The following is a 9,599-nucleotide window of genomic DNA, read 5'->3' on the forward strand; positions in this document are numbered from 1 at the left end:
ATAGTCTATGAATGTGACATCATAGAGATTCTTTTCTAAGGAACTGTGATATTTGTGGAATTGAGTTTCTAAGAATGCATTACATAACTGAGTAAAAAACTCCCTACTCCCTTTACTGTTTTCATTTACACTTGGGGTATATACTGAGCACCAACCCAGAGAACTGAACATGAAAACCAAGCTTGCAGTTACAACCATGGTTCCATGGGTTCTACTCAATACTCACACTTTCTTACAGTTTTCTTTTCAATTCCATTCTGTTTTGTTTAGCTGAGCCATGAGGGAAAATTAGCTTGCTATCATCAACTTATAAATCAATAGGCAAGACAATGTTTTTATTGGAACGGGCCTGTGATCAAATATCCATTTGCTGGGTACCTAGTAGTCCCTTGGAAAGATGCTTCTTTTTAAAAAAATTTCTTTCTTTCTTCCTGTCTTTCCTTCTTTCCTTTCCTTCCTTTCTTTCTTTCCTTTCTTCCTTTCTTTGTTTCTTCTTTAAAGAGCATGAGTGGGGGAGGGACAGAGAGAGTGACAAACCAAAATGTTTCCCATACTAAATAGATGCTAAACAAAGATTTTATAGAGTCTGTGTATGTGTGTGTGAGTGTGTGTTTCTGTGCACACTCATGTGCACTTTGGCCTTACTAAAATTGCCCAAGCATTTTTTATGTATCTATATCCTCTCCCACACAGACATCTTAAAAGACATGTTCTTTCTATTTTCCTATTTTTAAAAATTGAAGTATAGTTAACATACAATGTTGTATTGGTTTCAGGTGTACAACATAGTGATTCAACAAAAATTGTACATTATGCTATGGTCACCACAATAGGTGTAGTTACCATCTGTTACCATAACAAGCTATTACAATATTATTGTACACTATGCTGTACTTTTCATCCTCATAATGTATTTTTAACTGGAAGTTTGTAACTCTTAATCCCCTTTACCTGTTTTTCCCATCCCTCCAAACACCTCCCCACTGGCAACTACCAGCTTGTTCTCTGTATTTATGAGTGTGGGTTTTTTTATTCGTTGCTTTTCTTTTTAGATTATATATATGAGTGAAATCATTTGGTATTTTCCTTTCTCTGATTTGTTTCACCTAGCATAATACCCTCTAGGTCCATCTATGCTGTCCCAAATGGCAAGATCTCATTCTTTTTTATGACTAATACTCCATTGTGTATATATACCACATCTTTATCCATTCATCTATTGATGGACACTTGGGTTGCTTCTATATCATGGCTATTGTAAATAATGATGCAATAAACATAGGGGTGCATATATCTTTTCAAATTAGTGTTTTCATTTTATTTGTATAAATATTCAGTAGTGGAATTACTGGATCATAGGGTATTTCTATTGTTAAATTTTTTGATGAAGCTCCATACTGTTTTTTACAGTGGTTGTACCAATTTACATTCCTGCTAACAGTGCACGAGGGTTTCCTTTTCTCCACATTCTTGCCATCCCTTCTTATTTCTTGTCTTTTTGATACTAGCTCTTCTGCTAGGTATAAGGTGGTATCTCACTGTGGTTTAGATTTGCATTTCCCTGGTGATTAGTGATGTTGAGCATGTTATGTGTCTGTTGGTCATTTGTATGTATTCTTTAGAAAGGTTGTCTATTTAGATCCTCCATCCATTCTTTAATCAGATTATCCTCCTTTTTTCTTGTTGTAAGTTGTAGAAATTCTTTATATATTTTGGATATTAGCCGTTTATTGGATATATCATTTGCAAATGTTTTCTCCAAGTCAGTAGGCTGTCTTTGTGTTTCATTGATGGTTTCCTTCACTGTGCAGAAGCTTCTTATTTTGGTGTAGTCCCAAGAGTTTATTTTTGCTTTTATTTTGCTTTTATTTTCCTTGCAGGAGGAGACATAGCTAAAAAAATTTTTTTTGTGGTCAATGTCAAAGAAATTACTGTCTATGTTTTTTTCTAGGAGTTTTACAGTTTCAGGTCTCACATTTATTTTTTTATTTTTATTTTAACATTTATTCATTTTTTGAGAGAGAGAGAGACAGAGAGGGACAGAGCATGAGCAGGGGAGGGGCAGAGAGAGAGAGGGAGACACAGAATCCAAAGCAAACTCCAGGATCTGAACCAACAGCACAGAGCCTGACATGGGGCTCGAACTCACAAACTGTGAGATCATGACCTGAGCTGAAGTTGGATGCTTAGCCAACTGAGCCACCCAGGCGCCCCTCAGGTCTCACATTTAGATCTTTAGTCAATTTTGAGTTTATTTTTATGTATGATATAAGAAAGTGGCCCAGTTTCATTCTTTTGCATGTAGCTTTCCAGAAAAGACATGTTCTTTCTATTTACAATCCCAAGGGTACTTTCTGATGCACTCCTCACTCAGGCCACAGATGTCTAGACCAGAATTAGACAAGAGACCCAATTTATGCTGATCATATTTTTTTCCCAAGAATGTCAACAGGGTCATAGCAGCTGACAGTGAGATTATGTCAGTTACATAAACTAAATGAACATATTAGAGTAAGCACTGATGTAAATGCCATAGTGATTCAAAACAATGATAGGCAAACTAAAGTGGCTGTGGGAGTTTGAAACCATGAGTAAGGTTTGAAACCTTGTAGAAAGGTGGGTGATATGATCAACTCTCACATATTTAATGGTAAAGACTGAACTTGCAAATTCAACCAATAGTAAGTTTTTGTGCAATCCCAGGCAAGTTATGTAGTTTGTCCAAGTTTCTGGGGTTTTTTTGTTTGTTTTTTTGTTTGTTTGTTTTCAGTAAAATAAATGAGTTAAAACTAGGCATCTCTATGGTTCCTTTATATTGTTAATTTTTCCCTCTAATGACACAACTCTCTCTGGTATAAATGATTTCAGAAATAGGGGTCTTCCAGGGGGCGCCTGGGTGTCTCAGTTGGTTAAGTGGCCAACTTCGGCTCAGGTCATGATCTCATGGTCCGTGAGTTCGAGCCCTGCGTCGGGCTCTGTGCTGACAGCTCAGAGCCTGGAGCCTGTTTCAGATTCTGTGTCTCCCTCTCTCTGACCCCTGTTCATGCTCTGTCTCTCCCTGTCTCAAAAATAAATAAAACGTTAAAAAAAATTAAAAAAAAAAAAAGAAATAGGGGTCTTCCTTAGGAACCAGTAGCAAAATGGACTATTGACCTCATTTTACCTTCGTTAATTCATTTGACAAGTATCATCTTTAGGCACCACCGTGTAGGTGTTACAGACACAATGAGAATGAATACAGATTCTGCCTTTGTGGACCTTATGATGAGACACGTTGCTCAAATTATCAAATTACTTTAGTAATTTCTATGAAGAATACACAGAGCCAGGACAGCATCTAACAAGCGGCTTGGCTGCTCTGGGGTGAGGTCAGAGGTGACATCCCTGAGGAAGTAATGTGTTAACTCAGAGAGGTGAAGGATCATTAAGTAAAGATTAAAAAGAAGAATATTCAAGGCATGAAGTCCAGCTTGGCAAACGCTATGAAACTCCTTAGTAGTCATTATCAGAAAATATACTTGATGCCCTGCGTTTGGAGTAGATTGTATAGAACTATTGAAATACTTAAGTTTAAACTCCCTTGCAAGTATTGTACATATGTATGAGCAAATTCTCACCATGGCTTGCTGGCCTTTGGGACTATGCTTATGAACAAGTTTCAGCCTTTAGCTACAATAGTGCTACAAAAGTCTAGGCATCTTAGTCAAAAGGGAGAACTCTTCACGGAACATGACATGCTAGTACTGAAGGGGTTGCCGAATTTTTTGACCCAAAAATACAAGTTTGGGACATTATTAACACCACAGGTGTTAAGTGGGTTGATGTGGGGCTCTTTTATATTGATCATCAAAATTGCTTTTTAATGGATGAAAACTTAGCTTAACAAATGACTGGGTTCCTTTGATGTTCTAGCATATTCTAAGGACTAGGGATAGATAAATTAGGCATAAGAAAGGTAGGAGATATTTAATGCTGATAAATATTATAACCTGCTATCTATTCGAGATTGGAAATGTGAGCAAACTTCAGCAGTGGTAGAATGGTTGTTCTGCTACAGGTAGGGTGAGTGGAAGAGCAGCCAGCTTCCCAGATGGGGTGAATGTTGACCAGAGTTCGCTGAATTTCTGGAGCCCATAAGGTAGAAAAGAAAGGGAAAACTACAGCCAATGGGCCAAGTCCAGCTTACTACCGCTTTTGTTAGGCCTAACAAGAAGAAGAAGAAATATTTAACAGATAAATGTTTTCAATCAACTTGAGGATCGAGAACATTGATCTTGAACCCCAATTGTTCTCTTCCCAAAAGAATTCTATTCTCCCCATTGGTAGACCTATGTTATAATTTTTTCAATTATATTTTTAATTTTGTCATAGAAAATTTCTAGAAATTTGTTTTCTTTTCTGCTATATGAGCACATAGATAATATCCTCCATTTTCCCTCTTGGTCCACAAACTCTAAAATATTTACTCTGTGCCTCTTTACAGAATAAGCTGGCCAGCCTCTGACTAGCCAAGAGATAATAAGGATATCATGAAAGGAGGAAAAATGGACCAGGCAGGACCATCTGGTATGAGTGGCTGTAAGGGTATTAATTTTCTGATCATATGTTGGCTGATTTGGAAAACACAGGAGTGTAATAAATGTTTTTTGCTGTGTAGAAAAAAACAGTAAGTTGTAGTATCATGAAGTTGCAATTTAAGGTCAATAATATGCATTTTTAAAAGCTCTATACCATTTTTAGCAATTTTGAAGCAGGTAAATAGAACTCCATAAATGTTGGTTATTTTTTATGTACCTTCATGTAGATAAGGACATAATTTCTTACATTTTTTAAACACTGTTTTAAAAAAATACAATAGTGTAAATGTTTTTTTTTTTTTTAATCCCAGCAATATAAAAAGACACATGGTAAAGAGTGAATTTCCATTTCACTTTAGTCTCCTAGTCCCTCAGTCTGACAGTCCTCTCCAGAGGCAATTAATTTTGCCACTTTCTTATACTTCATTCATATCTACTATGTATGTGTATACAGCTCCAGTTTCTTTTATGCACATTCTAGTTAATATACTGTATCTTCCTTCATCACTTAATATAACTTGTAGTTGGTTTCATATCACTTTCTATCATTCTCCCCATTAATAGCTACAGAGAATTCCAATAGGTGAGTGCTATGATGAATTACTGTGTACATACATCTGTACACATGTATTTATGGATTTCTATATGAAAGTTTTCTAGAAATGGAATTTCAGAGCAAAGGATATTTGTATTTCAAATTGACAAATATTGTCAACTTGACTCTTAAAAGTAGAACTAATTTATACTATCACCAGTTATATATCATAGCGTATGTTTTTTTATCTCTTTGTCAAAATAGTGTAATCAACTTTTAAATCTTTGCCAGACTGATAGATGAAAAACAAGGCATTGGCTTGTAATGTTGCCATATATTTCTCATATTATCATGAAGTTGAACATCTTTTCCTATGTTTAAAGGTCATTTCCTTCTCTTTGAACTGTCTGTTCATATTCTTGGCTCATTCTTCTATTGGGATCATGTTCTATTTTAAAAATAAAATGATTCTTGAAAGTACTATGTCAAGGAAAGAAACCTATTCAAGCCAAATTTTGTAGATGGAAAAAAAGCCTTATTGTTGAAGGCTTCAATTACTTTAGCAGAATATGAGAATTTTTCCCCACTTAGCTTCCATTTACACTACATCCTGTGAGAGAGTCACACAAATTTGTATGATCTGATCAATATTTTTTGTCACCTAGTCTCACTATTACATAATCAATTATTGACCCAAAGTCTAAATTGACAACTTGAGAAATACAGATCCAGAGTAGAAGAAAAAGTAAAGTGAAATACTTTTTTGTGTAACAGAGCTAGTTCCCAGAAGACTGGAATAGTAATCAAAAGAGATGAAAAAACTAGCCAATTTTAATTTACACAGAATAGCTGAAAATTATGTAAAAAAGTACACTTAAGAATGGAATTCAGAATTAAAACACACACACACACAGACACACACACTTTTATTTGAGTAAATTTTTATGGCAAGTTTCAGATTGTCCTGAGAAAACACGCTTACCAAGAACATGTTTTATAGGAGACAGAAATTAATGACCAGATTGCTTTTCTTGGGACCAGTGTTCTTTGCCTACATATAAAATTTCATGAGGTTTAACACACAGGCTAAAATCCAAAGTAAAGTTCCTCAGAGGTGTGAGTCTCAGCTCAGCACTTTTGTGCTCCTTTCTGTCAACAAGAAACATGCATGTGGGTAGACACAACCAGCAATGGACACCCAGGAACATGAGAATATCGAACAAAATGAGCTCTAGATTCTGTGCTTTTATGAGGAGGACCCTTAAAGGAGCTCAGTCCAAACTCCGACATATGTTCCTTTGGGGGCAATTAGCCACTGTCTTCAGAAACTTTCTTCCTACAGAGAAAGTTGACCAAATGGTCTCTCAGGTTCCTTTCTTGAGGGATCCAGGATCTCAAACAAATGTCATAGCTCAAGGAATATTGCTATAAATCAAGTTAAAGCCCTGGCAAGAATTTCCTACTTTTATTAGTGATATTTAACTAGCAATCCTTAAAAATGAAAACAAAACTGGAAGCAGCTTAGAGGCACATTTATTGTGACTTTTCTGGCTGAGACAAGGCTATCTTGTGAATTCCTTTCAATGTTTTTCATTAGGAATAAGACTGGTTATTATGAGGGTTTTTTTTTTCATAAAAAGAATACTTGATATCATTTACTACATATGGAGAATTTATTGAATTGAAAAATCCCTGTATGCATTAAATTTTTAAAATATCTTTTTAAGGTCTTTTGATAGTTTATTCAGTACTTGATGCTCCTATAAATTTTGGCTTCAATGCACAACTTGATTTCCTGTGCTTAATCATTGTATGCAGACTCTAAGAAGTTAAACTTACCCTTGGAAAATTGCTATTCCAAATGGCCCAATGCTACATGTGTGGCTTTTGGAACACTTTCTCAACCAGCTGTAGACAACGGTGAAATTCTAACACTTTAGCGTTCAAATAAGAGATTGATTGTAGTTGGCCTATCACATTCATGCCATTGGCTTATCATCTCCTTTCTCCTCTTTCCATTTCTTAACCCCCCTACTTCATCCTTTATCAGCCTCTGATCTGCTTCCTGACTTCCTGAACCCAGGTAGTCTCCTGCCACCCTCCTGCATAGCTCTTGTGTTCCCCACACATCTTCACATTCTATTTCCCCCTGTCTTTGCTCTTTTGAGTGACCAAGAGCCTTTCTGAACATTCTTGGGACAGCATCCTGAGATAACTAAAGGGAGTTGAATCACGATTATCCTGTTAAGAAGAGATTATTTTATTTTTTTCTAAGAAGAGATTATTTTAAAGGTGTTTATATTGTGTGGAGTTTTTGCTTTTGATATTTTCTGGAGCAACTTGAGCTATTCTTTAATGTTCGAGTGTATCAAAGCAAAAGACACCTGTCTTGCCCACCTTATTCCATCTTCCTCCCTGCAATTATTTCATACCCGTTTTAAACAAACATCTGATCAAATCACTCCTCGGCTTTAAACTGTTCTCTGGTTCCTACTGCTTTTAAGAAAAATCTCAAATCCCTTAATAGGGCTTCCAAGGTTCCCTATGACCTGGCATTTCTCTGTATCACTTCCTTATTCTCCTCACCAGCCCTATGGAGAAATGAAGGAGTCATGGTTAAGAGCATGGACTCTGGAGACAGAACACTTGGCTCTTCTTCCCTTTGCATCACTATGACCTTGACTGAATTATTTAACTTCTCTGTGCCTCATTCTTTTCACTTGGAATTTGAGATAACAATTGAGCCTCCTTCATGAGGTTGTTGTGAGAATTAAGTGAGATAACACATCAAGGGAACTGAGAACAAGGTCTGACATACAGTAAATGCCAAGTAAGTGTTATAATTTTTATTTCAATTCTTTTAAGATGCTACATACTCTCTGCCTCAAAATCTCTGCACCAGCTTTTCTTTCTGACTAGAAATTTCTCTTTTAAAAAATTTCTTTTAATGTTTGTTTATTTTTGAGAGAGATAGAGCATGAGCAGAGGAGGGGCACAGAGAGGGAGACACAGAGTCTGAAGCAGGCTCCAGGCTCTGAGCTGTCAGCATAGAGCCTGATGCAGGACTTGAACTCATGACCTGAGCTGAAGTCAGATGCTTTAACCAACTAAGCCACCCAGGCGTTCCCTAGAACTTTCTCTCTTTAATTTTCCCCATTATCTGTATGATTTTTTTCTCCTTTTTATTAGTCTGAGTTCATAAGAGAAACAGAACCAATAGGATATATATAGATGTATATATGTATGCATATAAGGATTGGCTTGCATTATTACATGGACTGACAAGTCTCAAGATCTGCAGGGTGAGTCAGCCAAGTGGGGACCTAGAGAGCTGATGTTGAATTCTAATCTGAGTCCAAAGGCCTGGAGAACCGGGGGAGCTGATGGTATAGTTTCCGTCTGCAGGTCTGCAGGCTTGGGACCAGGAAGAGCTGATGATTCATTTCAAGTCTGAAGACAGGAAAAAAAAACTGATTTCCCACTTCAAAGGCAGAAAGAATTTCCCTTCTTCAGGTAGATCGGCCTTTTTGTTCTATTCAGACCTTCACCTAATGGGATGAGGCCCACCCACATTAAGAAAGCCAATCTGTTTTACTCAGTCTGCTGATTTAAAATACCCTCAGACACACCCAGAATAATATTTGACCAAATATCTGGGCACCCTGTGGTCCAATCAAAAGGAGAGAGAAAATCAGCCATCACATTTTTCAAGGCTTACATTAAAATTTCTCCTTTGGTGGGGCTCCTGGTGGCTCAGTTAAGCAACTTCGGCTCAGGTCATGATCTTGCGGTTTGTGAGTTTGAGCCCCATGTTGGGCTCCGTACTGATAGCTCGGAGCCTGGAGCCTGCTTCGGTTTCTGTGTTTCCTTATCTCTCTGCTCCTCCCCTGTTCATGCACTGTCTCTCTCTCAAAAACAAATAAACCTTAAAAAAAATTTAAAAAAAGTAAAAAAAAAATTCTCCTGTGGGGAAGCTTACCATAACCCTGAGACTTTCTGTATTTCTGGAATATGAGCAGAGTACAGGTATGTGTTTGTCTTGTGTTCCCTGTATCTCTAGTACCCAGCACAATGCCTGGCATGTGGTAGGCTTTCAATGAATGCTTCTTATATGATTAATTAGCAGATAATTGTAAGCCTTTTTCATTTCAGCTCATGTAAATATTTAAAAATATCCAAAATACTGGCCAAATTACTTTGAAGTATAGAATAACAAAAAGCCAAGATCATCCTTTTTACACTTATTGGAACTATTTATGCTCGACTGCAGATTCTGGTCTGATCCCCAAACTGCCCTGGTGATAAGCACCTAGCAGAATATGCTGATGTTCATTGGTAGAAAGCATCACACATATTCAACTCATTCTGGCATTTATATCCCTTGACAGACTGGATATAAACAAGTTAGTTTTTAGTTTACTTTGGCAAATACTATACTTCATTTATTCCATGTATTTATACATACAAATTAGCTAGAAAATAAAAGT

The sequence above is a fragment of the Herpailurus yagouaroundi genome, unplaced genomic scaffold, assembly GCF_014898765.1.
Source record: "Herpailurus yagouaroundi ecotype Mexico unplaced genomic scaffold, PumYag 159, whole genome shotgun sequence".
Lineage (NCBI taxonomy): Eukaryota > Metazoa > Chordata > Mammalia > Carnivora > Felidae > Herpailurus > Herpailurus yagouaroundi.